We start from the raw sequence: 23436 nt of genomic DNA on the forward strand, positions 1-23436 counted from the left end.
CACCTAGCAAGGAGTGTGATGAAGGCTACAACCATGACCAATCAATTTTTAAATAAGAATACAAATACAAGAAGCGGGGATATCCCGGGGGGAAACTTCCAAATACTCAGCACCTTCAACAATAGCCCTATTAGCCAAGTAGTTTGCAATAACATTTATCTGCCTATAACAATGAGATATAGTAAAGGTAGAAAAACACTTCATCTGTGTAAGGATGCGCTCTAACAAGTACTGTAGATGTCAGGAGACACATTTCTTAGCAGAGACCAACTGAAAGACCGACATTGAGTCCCCTTCAATGATGATGTCCTTAATGTCTAAAGAAATGGCAAGATCAAGACGAAAAGATAACTCTTGAAATTCAACAGGATTATTGGAGCTAACACCAATGTATTTACCAGTAGCTTTAACAATTTTAGAATTATGATCAAAGATGATCACCCCAATCCCTGACTTCCCTGAGTTACCCTTAGCAGCCCCATCAAAATTTAATTTGGAGAATTGGGGGGGAGGCATCTATTTGTCCATCCTACATTTGACAAGTGAGGATAATCCAGTTGTTAAAGCCCCATGGGAAGGAATGACTCAAAGTGAACTCCATTTCCATTACATTATATATTATATATTATATATTATATAATATATTATAATATTATATAATATATTATAATATTATATAATATATTATTATATTATTATATAATACATATTATATATTATATTAATATATTATATTATATATTATATAATATATAATATATAATATATTATTATATTATATAATATATAATATATTATTATATTATATAATATAATATTATTTTAAAATAATTTAAGTATAAAAATTGGATAAAATCGGATATCAAATTTTCTGAGACAATATAATTGGACTATGACAACCCGTGAGTTATTTTTAACCCATGGGCTGTGCGATTTTTTGGAATCCGATATCCAGTTGTTCGACCCAAATTTGCTAAAAAATACATTAAAAGGTAGGATTTTTATTCTTTTCAATCATTTTCATTCAATTTTTATTATTTTTTTAATGTTTATTTGTTTTTCATCGAAAATATGGTTTTTTTCATGAAAACTAGGTTTTTTTAAATCAAATACAAATTTTTTCAAATTTGTTAGCTAAATTCAATTGTTTACATTCAATTAGGTTAAAAATGGGGGATAATAATGTAAACATTGATCAACCACAATCTCAACAACCAAACCCTCCTTTGCCAAACCCCCCCTCAATTCAAGATTTAATTGCACAAAATTTGAACCAATTGAGGGGGATTGCAAATGTCTATCGTATGATCCATCACCTAAACCCAATGTTTGATCCCCTCACGTCGATCATAAAGAGTATGGAAACCATCACCGAGGAGCACAATGTCGCTCTTTTGTGTTGAGATTCTATGAGGGAACAATATGCAAATGGCTTGTCCTATAAGGAGATCAAGGAACTTGAGATATCCAAAGCCACTATTGCCGCATTGTTTGTGAATCCCCACACTGGTCAACCCATAGACCCAAAAAAATAAAAAAATTCTATTAAATGGTGCACAGATGATGGTATTGTGAAATTTTTTTGGGATCATTGGTGAATGGTTTTCGACAGACCACCCAACAACAATTTTGATGTCCCCTTCTACTTCATAAAAATATTGTATGCTGAGTTTATTTTAGGAAAACATGTGAACTACTTTGATATCCAACCTTTCTAGGGTGTGGGTTTAGGTATGCCCCAAAATAGACCTAGGGCAGTCAGAGTAGTCCAAGGCCCATATGTCCCCCCTCCTCCTGTTCATCCCCCACCTCCAGTGCAACATCCATATATCATTTATGAGGTGACATCATAGACCATATCGGTTATTCACTCTTTGAGTAGCCTTTCGGTTTCTCAAGCTGGGTCAGTAGCTCAGCCTACTTTTGATGGTAGCGGTGCATCCAGTGGTGCTGACACGTCCTCCTTGGCTCCACACATTTGTGTGCCCCATAGTTGTGTCATGTGTGGGCACATATGCTTGGGTCCAATTGGACAGCCTGTTGATCCTCTTGCGCACAGTGCAGATTATGAGGTGCATGAGATGCACGATGCACCAGATGTTATGACACAGACTAGAGGATACCCTGGGGAGTCCTCACATGCTAGAGGAGAGGAGGCACCTTCATCATACATTGATTATGCAGTGGTAAGATTTGTATTTTCACAGTTCAGTCTATATTTTAAATCAATATTTATAATCTAGATAATATTAAGTTCTAATTTTTATTTACATGGTCTATTTAACAGTTGATGACCGAGAAGGAGTTGACACAGATCCAGGAGGGCACCTTGATGGCCATTTCATTTGGCCTTGATAGCTTGACGGTACATATATTTTTGCACCTAGTCATTTGTATTTTATTGTACATACATGCTCATCATTTATATTGGTATTAATTAGATTATGTAGTAACTTGCATTTATATCTTATTTGACTCTTGTAGGACACAAGTAGCACGAGTGCGGGGCTGTGTGATTTAGGATCTGGTAGTGCATTGGGAGACAAGGGAAAGGTAATTGAATGCAAATATGATTGAATGAATAGTTTAAATAGCTTATAGTGATTATACACGTCTAGACATAGATTTATAGTTTCATATACTTGTTGTGTATATGTACAGAGAATTCTTGGCTTCACATCCTTGTTGACTACACCCAGTATACCTGAAGATGAAGAAGAAGAGATGACTCGAGTACATGTGTGTTTATTTTATTTTGTGTTTAGTAGATATAATTTGTTATTATTAGTGACAATTATATGCTAACTTGTATCAATGTCATGTTTGTGAACATATGTAGGTTGTGTATGAAAATATTGAAAACATACCTCCTCTACCGAAGACATACATCAAGAGTCCTGCAAAGACGAAGAGAAAACGTGGAGATGAGGTAAACAAGAATAGTTAAATTATAGTTCATTTTTATGTTAACCTTTCGAATGTGAGTTATATAATATAACTAATCTTAACCATGGTTTGTTTTTTCTTATGCACGATCCTTCAGAGCCGAGCAGTGCAACAAAGAGGATCATTTTTGATGATCCATCAACAACTTAGGATGTTATAGATAGTTTTGGGATGCTTACATGTCTAGTTGGCATGTATATTTTGTATATGGACATACATTCACGTATATAGACATACATTTTGTTTGAGTTGGCGTTTATGCCATATTTGTGTATGGACATACACTTGTAATCATTTGACATTTTCATATACACAGAGTTGATATTTGATCATATAAATTGTTGCTTATCTGTGCATGGTGTTATCATGGAAATCTTTTATCTTCATTTCAATAATTAACAATGGTTAATAATGGTTATTTAATGAATAATTAAATTCATTTCATTTCATCATAAGTGTTGTTTGTATAATGAACAATACAATTCATTCAATAAACAATACAATACAATACAATTCATTTAATGAATAATATAATTCATGAACAATACAATTCATTTAATGAACAATACAATAAAATTCATTTAACGAACAATACAATATAATTCATTATTACACTATGCATGTTCCTATCCCCCCCCCCACTCGGTCGAACACTTGGGGTCATACCCTACCGGTGTCGTCCCTTGAGCACCCTAAGTGCTAAAAATTGTCAAACTTTGATGGGCCCTAACTCAAAATCTGCGACACCTGCTAACAATCCATTTGAACCTACGGGGCCACGAGAGGGGTCCCTACAAAATCCTATCTCGGTTTTTTCAAGTTTCCCTACAGTTTTATTAGGGCAGCATTTTTTCGGTTGGCGAAAAAATCGTCAATCTCATTCAATTGAATGTTGTCACGTGGCCAATTTCTCGTTCTATTCGTCATGATAACAAACCATCAACTCAAACATGTCCAGATAGGCATTATTAACCTATGCATGCTCCTATTCCCCCCCCCCCCCCACTCAGTCGAACGCTCGGGGTCATACCCTACCAGCGTCGTCCCTTGAGCACCCTAAGTGTTAAAAATGATCAAAATTTGATGAGCCCTAACTCAGAATCTGTGGCACCTATGAATGATCTGTTTGAACCTACAAGGCCATGAGAGGGGTCCTTACAAAATCCTATCTCAGTTTTTCAAGTTTCCCTACGGTTTTATTAGGGCGGCATTTTTTCAGTTGGCAAAAAATCGTCAGTCTCATTTAATCGAATGTTGTCGCGTGGCCAATTTCTCGTTCTACTCATTGTGATAACAAACCGTGGGCTGTGATGTCTAGCTAGGCATTATTACCCTATGCATACTCCAATTTTTCTCCCCCACTCAGTCGAACGCTCGGGGTCATACCCTACTAGCGTCATCCCTTGAGCACCCTAAGTGCTAAAAATTGTCAAAATTTGACGAGCCCTAACTCGAAATCTGTGGCACCTGCAAATGATCCATTTGAACCTATAGGGCCATGAGTGGGGTCCCTACAAAATCCTATCTCGATATTTCAATTTTCCCTATGGTTTTATTAGGGCAACATTTTTTCAGTTGGCCAAAAAATCGTCAGTCTCATTCAATCAAATGTTGTCGCATGAGAAATTTCTTGTTATGCTCATTGTGATAATGAACCATTGGCTCCAACATGTCCAGTTAGGCATTATTACCCTATGCATTCTCTTATTTTTCCCCCCACTCAGTTGAACGCTCGGGGTCATACCCTACCGACGTCTTCCCTTGAGCACCCTAAGTACTAAAAATTGTCAAACTTTGACTGGCCCTAACTCAGAATCTGTGGCACCTGTGAATGATTTGTTTGAACCTATGGGGCCACGAGAGGGATCCCTAAAAAATCCTATCTCGATTTTTCAATTTTCCCTACGGTTTTATTAGAGAAGCATTTTTTTCGGTTGGCAAAAAAATCGTCAGTCTCATTCGATCGAATGTTGTCACATGGCCAATTTCTCGTTCTTCTCATTGTGATAACGAACCTTTAGCTCAGAAATGTCCAGTTAGGAATTATTACCCTATGCATTCTCCTATTTCCCCTCCCACTTGGTCGAACGCTCGGGGTCATACCCTACTGGCGTCGTCCCTTGAACACCCTAAGTGCTAAAAATTGTCAAACTTTGACAAACCCTAACTCAAAATTTGTGGCACTTGTGAATAATCTATTTGAACCTACAGGGCCATGAGAGGGTTCCCTACAAAATCCTATCCCATTTTTTCAAGTTTCCCTACGGTTTTATTAGGGCAGCATTTTTGTAGTTGGAAAAAAAATCGTTAGTCTCATTCAATCGAATGTTGTCGCATGGCCAATTTCTCGTTCTTCTTGTCGTGATAACAAACCATCAACTCTGACATGTCTAGATAGGAATTATTACCCTATGCATTCTCCTATTCCCCCCCCCCCAGTCAATCGAGTGCTCAGGGTCATACCCTACCGACATCGTCCCTTGAGCATCCTAAGTGCTAAAAGTTGTCAAACTTTGATGAGCCCTAACTTGGAATCTGTGGCACCTGTGAATGATCCATTTGAACCTACAAGGCCATGAGAGGGGTCCCTATAAAATCCTATCTCGGTTTTTCAAGTTTCCCTACAGTTTTATTAGGGCAGCATTTTTTCAGTTGGTGAAAAAATCGTCAGTCTCATTCAATCGAATGTTGTCGCGTGGCCAATTTCTCATTTTGCTTGTCATGATAACAAACCATCGGCTCTGACATTTCCATTTAGGAATTATTACCCTATGCATGCTCCTATTTTCCCCCCCTCTCGATCGGACGCTCGGGGTCATACCCTTCTAGTGTCGTCCCTTGAGCACCCTAAGTGCTAAAAATTGTCAAACTTCGACGGGCCCTAACTCAAAATCCATGGCACTAGTGAATGATCCATTTGAACCTACGGGGCCACGAGAAGGGTCCTCACAAAATCCTATCTCAGTTTTTTAATTTTCCCTACGGTTTTATTTGGGTGGCATTTTTTTGGTTGCCAAAAAAATCATCAGTCTCATTCAATCGAATGTTGTCGCGTGGCCAATTTCTTGTTCTGCTCGTCGTGATAACGAAATGTCAACTCTAACATGTCTAGTTAGGCATTATTACCCTATGCATGCTCCTATTTTCCCCCCCACTCGATCAAATGCTTGGGGTCATACCCTACCGACGTCGTCCCTTGAGCACCCTAAGTGCTAAAAATTGCCAAACTTCGACGAGCCCTAACTCAGAATCTGTGGCACCTATGAATGATCCATTTGAACCTACGAGGCCATGAGAGGGGTCCCTACTAAATTTTATCTTGGTTTTTCAAGTTTCCATACAGTTTTATTAGGGCAACATGTTTTGCAAAGTTGGCAAAAAAATCATCAGAGTCATTCAATGAAAAATATAGATAAACAAGCATTACACTGTAGACACATAATGATCATCAATATTTCCATGTATTGTATACACATAATTACCATTACACTTGCATGTGACATCCATGAAGGGATATGCAAACATGATTTTTTTCATTATCAATACAACTACACCAATGTACTCATGTACAGATACATTGTATATCATCATAACAAAGTTACACCAATTCACATTCATATACAAATACAACATCCCACTTCATCTGCATTAGACATCCTTATGTACTAAGAGAAAAGATTACGTATAGCAATGCCTGCATATAAATGAAGACCAAAATAAGCAACCTTTTTTATGTGGAATGAATGTGCTACAAGAAACAAATTATAACACTTAATACAAATTATTTTGTTAAATTATAAATAGATCCGTAGTCACATAAATCTGTTCACTTAATTAAATGAATATTTAGTATTTATTTGATTAGTTAACCATCAATCAATAATTTAATATTTAATTAATTCATCTTAACCCTCTTCTCCTATTAATTAAATAAATTATTCAATTTATTTGTTTTAATTCACTTAACCAAATTTAGACCATTAATTAAATAAATAAATCATATTTGTTTAATTAAATCTTCTCTCACATTTAAATAAATTAATATTTATTTAAATCCCCAAAATCCCATCTCTCACATTTAAATAAATTAACATTTATTTAAATCACCTTTATCCTCCACCCACTTACATTTTCCTACAAATGCAAGTTGCATAACTATTTTAAATAAATAAATTATTTATTTAAAATCCTATTTATCCTTACCCACTTGAAACCTTTAATGGCTTCCCTCAAAGTCTTCAAACTTAATGGCTTCCTTCTAGAGTCTTCTCAAGCCTTTAATGGTTTCCCTTAAAGTCTTCAAACTCAATGGCTTCCTTCTAGATTCTTCTTAAGCCTTTAATGGTTTCCCTTAAAGTCTTCAAACTTAATGGCTTCCTTCTAGAGTCTTCTTAAGCCTTTAAAGGTTTCCCTCAAAGTCTTCAAGCATTTAATGCTTTATCTTCCTTTTTCTCATATAAATAAATTAAGATTTATTTAAATAAAATCTAAAATTGACATTCACATTTAAATAAATTAACATTTATTTAAATATCTATCCAAAATGTAGATTACACCATTTAATTGAAATAAATGATTTTATTTTAATTGAAAATCCCAAAAATCCTCCCACTTGCATTCTCCTACAAAATCCACTTGTATGCCTAAATCGCTTCTAGATTCTTCTAACTCCTTCTAATTAGCCTAATCCTATCCTAATCATTGTCACATTCCTAAATAAAAGGAAGTCACTTCTCAAAAACCTCCAAAGTCTTCAATAACCATTAAAGGCTTTATGTCTTCAAATGGTTAACCTCTAAAGTCTTCCAAACCATTAAAGGCTCTTACATAACCATTTATGGTTAACTCACCTTTTACCTTTGGTTAGAGACTTTCCTCTAACTTAAGCATCCTTTTGACTCATGGGTCTCTTCAAAATATTTATTTCTTTGACTAAGGTAACCATTTAACCCTTGCACATTCATTTATCCCTCGGATAAAAGGAATATCCATTAACCTAACCCTAACCCAACCCCCTAGGGTAACCATCATGTCCACTCAAGCATTTAATGTTCCTTATCTCTCCTCTCAAGCCTCCTCATGGTGACACTTTCCAACATGGGATTGGGTTGAAAGTTTCACATGGATTGAATTAACCTAACCCTAACCCACCCCCCTAGGGTAACCATCATGTCCCCTCAAGCATTTAATGTTCCTTATCTCTCCTCTCAAGCCTCCTCATGGTGACACTTTCCAACATGGGATTGGGTTGAAAGTTTCACATGGATTGAATATCTTTCAATCCTAACCCTTGTTAAGATTGCTCAATCTTAACCCTTCATTTCCCCATTTCTTCTATAAATAGAACCCTTCTCCTCAAGCAAAAGAGGAAGCATTAGAGTATTGTTGCTATACTAGTATTAGCATAGAGCTTTTTCATAGAATCACTATCTACACTTGCATAGCATTTGTTTATCACATCCATCCATCTTGAATCTCCATATGGGATCCATGGCTAGTGCTAAAAGCTGAGAGCTACACTCATTTGGGACTTGGAGAGGGGAGAAACAAGGGAGAAGCATAAAAAGGCAGCATGGAAGCATCTTAGGGAGGATCTTCTCCTTTCTTTTGTTTTGTTAAACTTCTTTCATGCTTTTTGAAATCTCTTTTGATATGTTTGAAATGGTTTTTAGTTCTTTGTTCTGGTTTTATGGTTGAAACTAACTTATCAACATTGAACTTTGTTGTTTCCTTGTCCCCATTTCCATGACATCAAGATCATTTGAAACATTTTTAAGGTGTACAAGATTGTATAATTATGAAACTTGCCAGTTTCTCTACAAAGTATACAAGCATAACTTTGAAGAAAGATGCATGTTGATTAAATCCCTTCTCACTGCATTTCTCTGCATGGTTGAAGATGATGGTAGATATGGTCATTTATAAATAGCAATACATTTACTTGACTTAGTGTTTATGCATAAAATTTAATCTCATTAATGCACAAAGGAATATGTACCATCACCAAGAGTAAACTAGTCAACGGCGAATGATCTAGCATGAACCTGTATTTTTAAGAATTGTTAGTCTACATATAAAATGCATAGACGAACATAAAGGCTTTATGGTAATCACTTCAACTAAAATGCATGATAATAAATTAAAAGGTGGGATTATATACCATAAAAATGCGTCCCTTCGAATTATATCAAGAGAACCCACTATGTTGACGCAAAAATCATAATATGATACTGTTGTATATCATCAAAAAAGACCTGCATGAGCATAAAGGTTTTGCGATAATTATCATTAAAAATTATCAAATAGTGTTGTCTAAGAACAAAAATTGTAAAGCTCATCAAATGCATGATAATAAGTTGTGTTGCAAAAATACGTCTCTTCCAATTATATCAAGTGTACCCGCTATGTGCATGCAAAAACCGTGGTGCCAAAAAAAAGGTTCATCAATAGACCTGCATTTTGAACACATCCTTAATGTACATGTAACAAACTTGAACATTAAGGTTTAATGATCATTGTTTGAAATGAAATGCATGATAAAAAAAATAAGGCACCATTAAAGACCTACTACTCAAGTATGCCTGAAGAGTCATCTCTTTGCTTAAGAGTATCCAGTATTGCTTCATGATCAGCAGTAGTCACTATCCATAGGTCTTTGGTCTTCGGTTTTTCCTGATGCTTCAACAAATTGACATTTGTAGCTATAATAAGGGTTGAATACATTAGAATGGTTTTGTCTCTCTCATAGTCTTCAAATGTAGGTATGTCATTCTTTCTAATCATGTATGTTCGCAACCAAGTTCCCACGACAACAATTGAACCTATAGGATATGTGAACCCATCATCATTTGTCACTAGTTGTGTTAGCTTCTATTTTCCCTGTACAAATTGTGCCAATGAATATTCTGATCTATCTTCATTCCCTTGTGGTGCAACAACTACAAAAACATGTCCTGGCTATATAAGATTTGATAGATGGTCATACTCAAGTGAACTTTCCATGTCATCATTTGACAAGGATATTGTTTGAGATAAAGGAGTTAGATATTGGGGAACCCACATATCAACCCACTCACTTGACTCACACTAATCCCAATCACACTGAACACAACTCTGATAAAAACAAGCCAATGCTCATGTCAAAATAGTCCATGTACTTGCATCTGAGTTGAGAAATGAATGCATCTTTGAAGAATCTTTAATTGTTTGACAATCCAGTCTATATCCCACCATGCTCTCCTCAACCAACCAAAAGAATCTGGTCACTGTTGAAACAAGAGTACCTCCATGTGACAATGCTAAACTACACCAATCAACAATAGAACATGCATCAGAGAAATTTGCACTTGAAATCCTCAATTGCTCCTTAACTAGAGATCTCTTCAAACATGCACCTGCTCCATCATGCTCCCCCTTCCCATCCCCTACCTCAAAAAAACACCAAATATGAGGTATATGCCTCTCTACATGCATTCTACTCAACCAATAAAACATACGGGCATTCTTGAATTGACCAGTACAGTTATCTGACCATATAATATGTCGATCAATTACAATATCTTTCTCATGCAAGAACTCGAAAAAGTTCTTGAAAGAATGTTGCACATACTCAGAGGAGTGTGATCTATCATCACTCATATTAAAATGATAGTCCCTAATTATCTTCTTGTCCTCTTCTGTACTATCAGGAGCATGTCTATATGTAATTTGAACAAAAATAACAATCTGGATTGAATTGTAGTACTGAGACTGTACCTCATTCTGTGGTTGCAATGTATAGTTCTCTGCAAAATCAACCACCGATACAATAGTGCCAATTGGGAAAGAGTTCTTACACATCATGAATTGTTGATCCAACCACTAAGACCTATGGGTGTGCCTTACATACTTATAAAAAATATTTTCCTTAAAATCCAAAATAAAATCAGCAACACTCACTTCTCTTGAGACTAATTCGCATCTAGAACCTTCACCTCCACTCTTCAAATTATATTTCACTATCTCATATCTTTTTTTCTCAACATAATTCTTTCCAAACTCATGTTCGCTTCCCTCATGAAAACATGAAACAAAATTTGACAACCCACCACATTGTGAGCACTTCTCATTCAAACAATCATTTCTATAGAAATAGCAACCATCATCTCTAGGGCATAAAAATAGATCTTGCAAGCCTCTTGATGATCTTGGAAATAGAATTGCACCACACTCTTGCAACATCTCATTAGTATGCATCGTAGAACGAATATGGCATAAAAGTTCATGGTACATTGAAAACTCCACATGGTACTTGCAACAACAAATATTACAAATCTTAAGAGGAACACAATAAAATGGCTTCAAAGATTCAAAGGCCCTTTGTGATATTTGCAAAGTTGGATGTACTTGACAAAAAGATTTGTACAACATTGCTTGGCTTGATTCCAAGAAATGTTTGGGATGCGGTGTGTGGTCTTGGTTGTCAATTCTTAATTTCAAAACGTCATTTACATTGGGTGATAGTCTAGAATTAGAGTGCCAAAATTGTTGAATCTCCTAATTGTTGAATATCCTCCTTCACATTGTTAGACAACTTTCTATCAACACGTGGAAGCCTCCCACCAAAATCCCATGTATCATGTTGAAGTGGATCGTCAAGTCTTTGTCTTCGTGCAAGTGCTCTATCCAAAGTTTTACGGTTTATGTTCAAATCAACACAAGTTTGTCTCATTTGACAAGCCTTCCTCAATTCATGGCTTACTAAGGAGGTTGTAATCACTCTTCGAGAGGCTCTCTTATCTCTTTCTTTGGTATTCTTTCCAATAGAATTGAGATCATCAAATAGATTTTTGGCAATAATAGAATTTCTCTCCATATTCTTGTTTATACAAATATTCAATTTGTTTAACAATGGTCTCATCTTTATCATCTTTAGCAATTGAAAAAAGAGTTGGCATTGCTCGGTCAATGTCTTATTGCTAAAATTTTGGTCAAAAATTTGTGTAGCCCACAACCGAACGGTTCTTGTTGACATCTTGCCTTCAAGATTTGCAATAATGTTCTCATCAATTCAAGTAACCATTTTGGGGTTCTTGAAGGTCTTGGGTTTGGAATTCGTCTTTCATCCATGAGAGGGTCTTCATTTCTAAAGTAATTAGGTGTTACATATTGTTCACTTGGTTGAGCAATTCCACCTTCAATGTCAAATTTTTCCACATTTTCACCTCCAATGTCAAAATTTTCCACATGTTCACCTCCTATGTCAAAATTTTCTACATTTTCACCTCCAATGTCAAAAAATTTCATATTTACTCCAAAATTATGGACACCTTCATTGTCAACTCCCAAATTTTCACTTTCCATTCCCACGTCATGTTGAGAATTTTCATTATCACTTTCAACATTTTCATCATATTCAAAATTTTCACTTTCAAAATCTACATTTTCATTTTCAATAACTTGTTCAACATTTTCAAATTCTATTTCCTCTTCACTTGAAGTAACATTAGCAATATTTAACATACCTTGGCTTCTCCTCCTATGACCTTCTTTATCTCTTTCTCTATACACTTCAATTTGGTCATTTGAAAGTTTTCTTTTGCATTTAGACTTCTGACAACTACTACTCCCCATTTACCTCCACAAAGATGCTCCTAAATGATTGACAATGTAAGATTTGACTTTAAGAATCTCTCAAAAGCACAAATTTGTCTCAACTTGTTTGAAAACCCGTGATCATTGACATAAAACATAATGTGAAGACTGTGGGCCACTGGAATCCACAAAATGGCCCACAAGGCTCTTTTTTATTTACAAAAATCGGATATCGGATTATATCAGATATCCGATTTTAATGTATAAATTTGAGGTCCCAAATTTTTTTCCTGTTGCCACTTTTTTTTTTACTGTTTCCACATTAATGGTAGTGACAGATATCAGATATCCAATAAAATCCGATATCTGATTTTATTACTCATATTTTAGAGAGAGAGAGAGAGAGAGAGAGAGAGAGAGAGAGAGAGAGAGAGAGAGAGAGAGAGAGAGAGAGAGAGAGAGAGAGAGAGAGAGATTAGGAGAGGGGGAGAGAGAGGGATTATGGGAGAGAGGGGGCAGGAGAGAGAGAGAGAGAGACCCATTAGGACACCATAGGAATCCATACGACCCAATATGGTGTCATAAGGGGTCGCATGTTGTCCTTAGGGGTCATATGGTGTCCCATGACCCATTAGGACACCATATGACCCCTAACAACACAATTTGGTGTCTTAAGGGGTCATATGGCTTCCTAAGGGGTCGTAGGACACAATATGACCCCTATGGACACCATATGACTCATAATGATCCAATATGGTGTCATAAGGGGTCATATGTTGTCCTTACGGGTCATATGGTGTCCCATGACCCCTTAGGACACCATATGACCCATAATAACACAATTTGGTGTCTTAAGGGGTCGTATGGTGTCCTAAGGGGTCGTAGGATACAATAGGACCCCTAAAGACACCATAGGACCCATAATGACCCAATATGGTGTCATAAGGGGTCGTATGTTGTCCTTAGGGGTCATATGGTGTCCCATGACCCCTTAGAACACAATATGACCCATAACGACATAATTGGGTGTCTTAAGGGGTCATATGGTGTCCTAAGGGGTAGTAGGACACAATATGACCCCTTAGGACACCATAGGACCCATAACAACCCAATATGGTGTCTTAAGGGGTCATATGGTGTCCTAAGGGGTCGCAGGACACAATGTGACCCCTTAGGACACCATAGGACCAATAACAACCCAATATGGTGTCATAAAGGCTCGTATGTTGTCCTTAGGGATCACATGGTGTCCCATGACCCCTTAGGATACAATATGACCCCTTAGGATGCAATATGACCCATGACAATACAATTTGGTGTCTTAAGGGGTCATATGGTGTCCTAAGGGGTCGTGGGACACAATATGACCCCTTAGGATACCATATGACTCATAACGACCCAATATGGTGTCATAAGAGGTCATATGTTGTCCTTAGGGGTCATATGGTGTCCCATAACCCCTTAGGACACCATATGACCCATACCAACATAATTCGGTATCTTAAGGGGTCATATGGTGTCCTAAGGGGTTGTAGGACACAATATGACCCCTTAGGACACCATAGGACCTAGAATGAAACAATATCATTTCATAAGGGTTCATATGTTGTCCTTAGGGGTCATAAGGTGTCATATGACCCCTTAGGACATAATATGACCCATAACGACATAATTTGGTGTCTTAAGGGGTCATATGGTGTCCTAAGGGGTCGTAGGACACAATATGACCCCTTAGGACACCATAGGACCCATAACGACCCAATATGGTGTCTTAAGGGGTCATATGGTGTCCTAAGGGGTCATAGGACACAATATGACCCTATAGGACACCATAGGACCCCTAATGACCCAATATGGTGTCATAAGGGGTCATATGTTGTCCTTAAGGGTCATATGGTGTCCCATGACCCCTTAGGACATAATATGACCCCTTAGGACACAATATGACCCATAACGACACAATTTGATGTCTTAAGGGGTCATATGGTGTCCTAAGGGGTCATGGGACACAATATGACCCCTTAGGACATCATAGGACCCATAACGACCCAATATGGTGTCTTAAGGGGTCATAAGGTGTCCTAAGCGGTTGTAGGACACAATATGACCCCTATGGACACCATATGACTCATAACAACCCAATATGGTGTCATAAGGGGTCGTATGTTGTCCTTAGGGGTCATATGGTGTCCCATTAACCCTTAGGACACAATATGACCCATAACAACATAATTTGGTGTCTGAAGGGGTCATATGGTGTCCTAAGGGGTTGTAAGACACAATATGACCCCTTAGGACACCATAGGACCCATAACAACCCAATATGGTGTCATAAGGGGTTGTATGTTGTCCTTACGAGTTATATGGTGTCCTATGACCCATTAGAACACCATATGACCCCTAAGGACATTATTTAGTGTCTTAAGGGGTCATATGGTGTTCTAAGGGGTTGTAGGACACAATATGACCCCTATGGACACCATATGACTCATAACGACCCAATATGGTATCATAAGCGGTCGTATGTTGTCCTTAGGGGTGATATGGTGGCCCATGACCCCTTAGGATACCATATGACCCATAATGACACAATTTCATGTCTTAAGGGGTCATATGGTGTCCTAAGGGGTCGTAGGATACAATATGACCCCTTAGGACATCATAGGACCCATAACGACCCAATATGGTGTCATAAGGGGTCATATGTTGTCCTTAGGGGTCAGATGATATCCCATAAAAACACAATTTATTGTCTTAAGGGGTCATATGGTGTCCTAAGGGGTCATAGGACAAAATATGACCCATTAGGACATCATATGACTCATAACGACCCAATATGGTGTCATAAGGGGTCGTATTTTATCCTTAGGGATCATATGGTGTCCTGTGACCCCTTAGGACACCATATGACCCATATGGTGTCCTAAGGGGTCATGGGACACCATATGATCCCTAAGGACACAATATAACCCATAAGGACACAATTTAGGAGTCATATGATGTCCTTAGGGATCATATGGTATCCTGCGACCCCTTGGGACACCATATGATGCATACTGACACAATTTAGTGTCTTAAGGGGTCATATGATGTCCTAAGGGGTCGTAGGACGCAATATGACCCCTTAGGACACCATAGGAGCCATAACGACCCAATATGGTGTCATAAGGGGTTGTATGTTGTCCTTAGGGGTCATATGGTGTCCCATGACCCATTAGGACACCATATGACCCATAACGATACAATTTGGTGTCTTAAGAGGTCATATGGTGTCCTAAGGGGTTGTAGGACACAATATGACCCCTTAGGACACCATACGACCCATAACTACCCAATATGGTGTCATAAGGGGTCGTATGTTGTCCTTAGGGGTCATATGGTGTCCCATGACCTTTTAAGACACAATATGACCCCTTAGGACACAATATGACCCATAATGACAAAATTAGGTGTTCTAAGGGGTCATAGGACACAATATGACCCCTTAGGACACCATAGGACCCATAACGACCCAATATGGTGTCGTAAGGGGTTGTATGTTGTCCTTAGGGGTCATATGGTGTCCCATGACTCCTTATGACACAATATGACCCATAACGACACATTTTGGTGTCTTAAGGGGTCATATGGTGTCCTAAGGGTTTTTAGGACACAATATGACCCCTTAGGACACCATATGACTCATAATAACCCAAGATGGTGTCATAAGGGGTCGTATGTTCTCCTTAGGGGTCATATGGTATCCCATAATCCCTTAGGATACAATATGAGCCATAATGACACAATTTGGTTTCTTAAGGGGTCATATGGTGTCCTAAGGGGTCGTAGAACACAGTATGACCCCTTACGACACTATAGGACCCATAACAACCCAATATGGTGTCCTAAGGGGTCATATGTTGTCCTTAAGAGTCATATGGTGTCCCATGACCCCTTATGACACCATATGACCCCTAACAACACCATATGGTGTCATAAGGGGTCATATGACCCATAATGACACCGTATAGAGTTGTAAAGGGCCATATTGTGTCCAAAGGGGTCATATGGTGTCTTAAAGGGGTCATATGATAGAATATGACCCCTTAGAATACAATATGATGCATAACGACACAATTTGGTCTCTTAAGGGGTTATATGGTGTCCTAAGGGGTCGTAGGACACAATATGACCCCTTAGGACACCATAGGACCCATAATCTTTCTCTCCCTCTCCTCTAATATCTCTATCTCTCTCTACATCCCCCTATCTCTCTCCCCTAATCTCTCTCTCCCTCTTCCCTAATCTCTATCTCTCTCTCCCTTCCCCCCCCTCTCTCTCTCTCTCCATAGTATCATATACTAATTTATTTATAAATTAATATATTAAAATATTAATAAATAATAGATTAATTATGTGCAAATTTAGTTAGTGAATTTACTTATTAAAATCAGATATCCAATTGTACCGAATATCCGATTTTTGTTGTACAAATTTCAAATTAAAAATTTTGGCTTGGGAATGCTTTGTGATTTGGCTTGGAAGTGACAAGCCTGGAAAGTCAACTGAAAAAAACTTGTTTTTCAATATTCCTTGATTTTCCAGACTTTACATTGGTGGTTGACGACTTTTTTTGTAGCCAAAATTGATAAAACAAAAAGGGTTTTTTAAGGACGTTCTCAACTTTCCAACAATATAAGGCTTGTCTTATTTCAAATTTAATAAATGATTATTATTTATTTTCTAATTGAATTCTGACAATAGTCCTGATTGATAGATTGATTGAAAAACACTCATAACTTTCAAATGGTATAACATTTTTTGAATCTGAAACATGTATCACATCCTATGCTTCGTCTACTATAGGGAAAAATTTAAAAAAATAAAAATTCATAAGGTTTTGGCCAAGTTAAGGTGGTCAGACATAGGAGTTTCTGAATTTCTGAAAAGTTGTAGTAAAAAAATCATAAATATTTATTTACTTTATAAAAAATTATAAAAAAAATATGTGTCACGTCCAAACATGAATGTAATACATATATTATAAATATTATAAAAAAATACTATGATTTGATTGTGATTAGGGTGGTCAAACATACATCTACTTCTTATATTTTTCCTGAAATTTTAGTACCACTGCATTGAAATTTGAAATTTTCATCAAATAGGATTTTTTTTCTTTCAAAAAACAACTAGCAGCTTAGAAACTACATTCAATTTTCTATATATTCTCTTCTTACATATTTTAAAAACAATGTTCACAACTTATTCAAATATTCATGTCAAGTTGCATAACTCTGATTTTCTGAAATTTCATTGCCACTTAAGGGCCTATTTTGGCACACCATGATCCTGCACATACCCCCAATTTTCATTGTATTGTCGTGTTGTCCATTTGAGATCCAAAATCATCCATCACACCATTATAATGTCAAAATCTTGTCTCACCTAAGCCAATCCATTATCATCCAATCCAAATCCCTTTTGTTGTGTAGTGGAGAGAAATCCACAATCCATCTTCATAGGAGCAAATCAAGTGGAGCATTGGGCACATTTCCACTTCTAGCTCAATTAGAGGAAGAAGGGAAGGCAAGGTATAAAGGTTATTTGATTTTGTTTTGAATTCTTATGGGTATTTCATGTTTTGATTCATGCAACTAACCTCTAACTTGGTTTTCCCCTCTTCATTTTGACATGCCTAGTGGGACCTCAAGTCCCTTAAATTTAACATTTTTTGCAAGTTTTTGTGAAAGTTTTTCATAGGTCACGAATCGATGTCTTTGCTTTGTACATTGATGTCTACGCCTGCCCATTGACCTCTATGCTCCCAGAATGATGTCTCCACCATGCTGGTATTATGGCTGATCATGTTTTTTGTAGGGACTGTGGGTCACCGTATGTGTTTGCATATCAATGTTTGTGTCGTAGTTTCAGCATCTCTGCTAGGCTAAATTGATGTCTCCATTTGAACTAATATTTTATGTAGGATTTTATTTTTAGTAGAAATATTTTCTAAAAAGTAATTTTTTTTCATATATAGTTATAACAAAACACAAAAATGTACATTTCCTATTTTAGCTTTTATTTCTGTAAAGTACCATTCTGTTTTCTAATAAACACTGCATAGTACAGGTTTTGTAACAAGCTATTTTTCTGTAGAATGTGTATCGATGTTTGTGCAGACATTGTGACGTCTATGTTGTTAGATCGACATCTCTGCCTTACAATTTTCTCGCTACTTTCTATTTTAAATTTTTTTATTTTCTAAGCTAATTGTTTTGGTGTAGAGACTTAATCGATGTCTACAGAGACGTTTCAACATCTGCGCTTGCAATTTGGTGTCTCCGCTAGAAGTGTTCTCATTTTTATATTTTTGCCAATATTTATTTGTTTTGTTGTAGCTTTTTCACTTGACAAAGTCCAAAATCAAAATGGCTATTTGTTGCAAGACATGTGTCGAAGAAATCATCATTTTGAGACTAGTTTAGTTTTTAGTCTTAGATCAACTCACATTTTCATTATGGTGCTTAAAAAGAACAATTGTCTTCTATGTTTTGTGCGCTTGCGCATCTGTAGGGTGAACCCACCATTACACCAAGTATCCTCTCCCCTTTCCTTTGTGGACCTTGGGTGAAAGAGAAAGGTGACTAACAACACCTGATTATTATTTTTTAGTAGAGAATCACCTCTTGGGGGCCTCATCACACCATGAGAGTGTTTCAAAATTGAGGCATGTTGGGGATATCATCTCTTCCAACAAGTCTCGAGCGGTGTTTTTCAAGCTGCTATACAAATAATCTGGTTACATAGTTAGAGTGTTGAGTGAATTTAACTATGTGGAGGCCTTCTCTGCATCAATAAGCTCAGTTAAAGGCTTAATTTGCTTTGCGGATTCATTGTGGACTCGGATCCTTCAGAAAATTACTAGACACTTTGTTGTAGTGGCTCAAATCTTATTTTCTTGTTGGTGCAGGAGGTCAAACCTCCGAAGTCGCCCCACATCGTACTACTCAAAGTAGAGATAAATGTCCCTCAGTTCATAAGATCTTTGAATCTTTGGGGTATGAGATTCTAGTATGCTTGAGAAGTGAGTGTTGTGGTGGGGGATCTAGTACTACCGGATCTCTATCTATCCACTTTTTTTGAGTATATGGAGAAATCCAAATGGGGATTCAACAAGTAGAATCCACTTTCTAGCCTAGGTTGTGTGTATTTCACATGTTTTCTATTGTGCAAACTAGTAAATTTTTCATGTTGGGCTAATCTAGGCCCTCACCTTTTATGTTTGTTTCAAGCGTCACCTTGGCCAACGTGTATTCTTTGCTTGATATCTCTTGCCAAGTCAAACAAGTCCAAAAATTTATAAATTTGACCAAAATCTATCAAATTTCACTTCGTCACTGTCAAACCTGAGTTTCAATGCCTTCGCCTAAATTTTGTCATCTTCGCCTTTGTTTCACCATTTGTGCTTCATTGGGGATCACCGTCTTCACTTAAATTTTGTTGTCTTTGCCTTTGTTTCGACATCTCTTCTTGGACTAAACTCTGAATCAATTTCCCTGCATGCACCATAAACCTAAGTCTCTCAATCATCCCAAGAGATCAATTTACCATCAAGTCAAGAAGAAGAAGCCTACTTACAAATATATTCTCAAATATCGAAGCTTCTTGTATAAGAACTGAAAACTATTGTTGAAACATCATGTCTTTTTACACCATTTCCATATTATCTACATAGTTATGGTAACGAGTTTGATGAAGAACCCTTGAGAACTCGTGCCTTCAACCAAAGGTCAACATTGTTCCAATCACTTAGTAAGAGTGGTTGCATTTCACAATCTCTCCTTGCCCAACCAAAGATTATGTATTGAGTCATCTTTCCGTCTAGGTAACCTTCCCTTCTTTTCTTCAACCTATTCATCCATGACCATTTTCATACCATCTTTGAGGACTTAGCACATAAAATTAATCATCATCCTAATCCTAATCCAAATCAATCAATCAATCAATCAATCAATTAATCAATCATCACTCTCCCAACCTAAGGTCAACACTTTGCGAAAGTTTTATTTAAGCCTTTATCATTTATTGATCCCTGATTATCATTTTTCAGTATTTGCTTTAATGTTTGATGTTCAATAAAGGAAAGTGTACATTAGAATCAGGGTTCTATTAAGTTTTATATAAAGTTATGACTAGGGTTATCATTTTAGGATTAGGGTCAGTATTAGGTTTTAATTAGGATTAGAGTTAGTGTTAAGATTCAAATTAGCATTAGATATTATAGTTAGTGTTATAGTTAGGATTAGGTTTGAATTAGTAATAATGTTAATGTTAGCTTTAGAGTTAGAGTCAATGTTACAATTAAATTAGATTTAATGTTACAATGTTTTTTATTAAGTTAAAAAAAGGTTTTTAAGGGACCCGAAACCCTGTACACAGCAGGTTTAATAGGGGGGACCTAAAACCCATAACTAAAAATATTTAGGATAATCCACAAAATGAAGTTGAACAAAGACGAGACAGAACAAAGCCAAGAAAGGGGATCAAAGTAGACGGACCCCTCTAGAAAGAAAAGCTACCTAACAAATAAGAACATATGCATGGAAATTCTACAGGTAGTTCAAATAACAGGTACCCCCAACCTGGAGCAACCAACCAACATTAGGATTTCCCTTTGGATCCCTTCTTTTGGGATCTAAGGGTCATATCAAAAGAAGGTGAAGACCTTTTAAAATGTTTTCTTTTAACCGAAATCCAACCTTCTTCAACCTTAGCAACATCAACTTGCCAAACTAGTGAGTCCAAAACAAGAGACCTAACATCCAAGGAGAGACCAACAAATCTCAAAAAGCCAGCAGGACCAACAAAGCCAGGGGTAGGCACATCCCTAGAATATGAGACAAACATAGAAATAACTCCAATAGAAGCATTAGAAGTAGAAACAGGCAACGAGCCAGCACCAACAGACGTACCCATAAGAATCCTATCACATCCAGTAACAGGGGCAAATCCAACAGACAAATCAGAACCACCAGTTAGCTTAGAAATAATCGAAGCAGGAAAACCATTTTGAAACATCAGCTAAAGGGACAACATTATCAACAAGGACCATGGGAGAAAATCCAATAGAATCTACCACATGCACTTTAGAGACATTAATGGGAAGATCTTGCCCAACCATCTGAGAAGATCTCTTGAATACTGTATAATGTTGAGAAGAGGCACCTTTCCACCATGAAGAGGGCTTCTTCACTTTAACTTTCTCTAAATCATATTTAGCTGCGACATGCCCAGTCTTGAAGCATCTTCTACATCTGAAGGGAATCCCTTCATAATCCAAAGATTGAATCCAGAAACCCTTGGGGGTCGAAAGTTTGATCTTTGTTGGGAGCCCCTTAGAAGCATCAATATCTACCAAAATACGTGCGTAGGCAGAATGAAGGATATCAGAGGACTCCACATCCACCATAAGGAAATCTCCCAAAGCCTCACCCACTTCCTCAAGGAGCTGGTCCACCCAAAAATGAAGTGGGAGGTTGGGGAGTCTAACCCAAATCGACATTTTACAAAAGGATTCAGATGAGGGGTTGAAATCCTCATGCCAAGGTTTTATCATCAGTGGGAAGCGATTCTCCCAATTAAAAAAATGTTCACAAAGAATAATATTTCTATCCACCAAAGAAGTGATCTTCAATATTCACAAGTTAATGTTACAGTGTTTTCTCAAAGAAGTGATCTTCAATATTCACAAGTCTTTTTTGTATCTTGCCCTAAGGTTGTACACCTTAGATTTGCAAGTCATCTCAGAGTTAGTGAGCTCCTTGGCCTCTAGCCTTCTAATCAGTTTATCATATAGTGAGATAGTTCTCACCATGGTTTTTCCCAACTTAGGTTTTTCATGTAAACATCTTGTTGTTCTAGTGTGGTTGCTTTTGTGGTCTTACTTATTTACTTTCATGCATATGTTAGATGAAATGAATGTTCAATATTTGAATCTGGTTAAGTTTTAGTATATGTTGATTCACCCCCGCCTCCCTCTCAGCATATGGTGGTATTCAATAATCTTCTAGTTTTTTGATACCTTGTTTGGAATTTGTTTTTCTCTTGGTTCATGCTTCTAATAGATGGCATTCTAGATAATTTTTTGGGATACTTTCGTTGTTTGCATGTATGTATCCCTGGGTTAGTTTTGTGATTCCCTGATGATTGGGCTAGGTCCCTTTTGTTGAGGGCTCTATGTTTTGGTTTCATTTTAGGATGACCAAGTATAGTCATGTCCTATGTAAATGTTGTTAATTTCTATATTAATATGATATACTCCTACTCTACAGTTTATTGATAATTTTTTTAATAATGTAAATTATTAAAATTAATTAATATATTAAATCAAATTTTATAAATCATGATCCACTTATGACTAACCTAGAATTTGTTAATTTAGAATGAACTAATTACTAATATTTCTAAAAGATATATACGACTAATAAAATGTTGAATATACACTAATAAAATTTTAAATTAAACTTTGTAAAAATTTAATCCTTATTAATCTACTTTTGTGTTAGTTCCCTAAATCTCTTACTCTAAACTCTTAACAAGATATGAGAAGAATAAGGCCATGCATTTTGTAATTAGCATTCATATTTGATATGTTGATATAGTGAGGTGAGTATATTTCACATATCAAAAGACAGAGAATTTATTTTTCAAGTGAAAGTCAATTCAAAGTTTAGATGTGAATTGGATTTAGAGTAGAGAATAAACAAGTTTACAATCTGTTTGAACAATAAATCTTAAATTTTGAAACACTCATTTAAAATTTATTGCATTACAAAATAAGTCTTTAATCCTTCTTTTATTATTTAAAAAATTACATATATAAGATTGTTAATATCTCAACTAAATAATTTTAAAATATTCAATATTGCCATATAT

The 23436-nt window shown here is 36.6% G+C and overlaps 1 protein-coding gene across 1 annotated transcript in view; it reads right to left on the minus strand.

Moving 5' to 3' along the window:
- LOC131036158 ((+)-neomenthol dehydrogenase-like) overlaps nucleotides 1-23436 on the minus strand; it is a 44572-nt gene that overhangs the window by 17678 nt on the left and 3458 nt on the right. The gene's annotated exons all lie outside the window — the stretch shown is intronic.

The sequence above is a fragment of the Cryptomeria japonica genome, chromosome 10 (assembly GCF_030272615.1).
Source record: "Cryptomeria japonica chromosome 10, Sugi_1.0, whole genome shotgun sequence".
Lineage (NCBI taxonomy): Eukaryota > Viridiplantae > Streptophyta > Pinopsida > Cupressales > Cupressaceae > Cryptomeria > Cryptomeria japonica.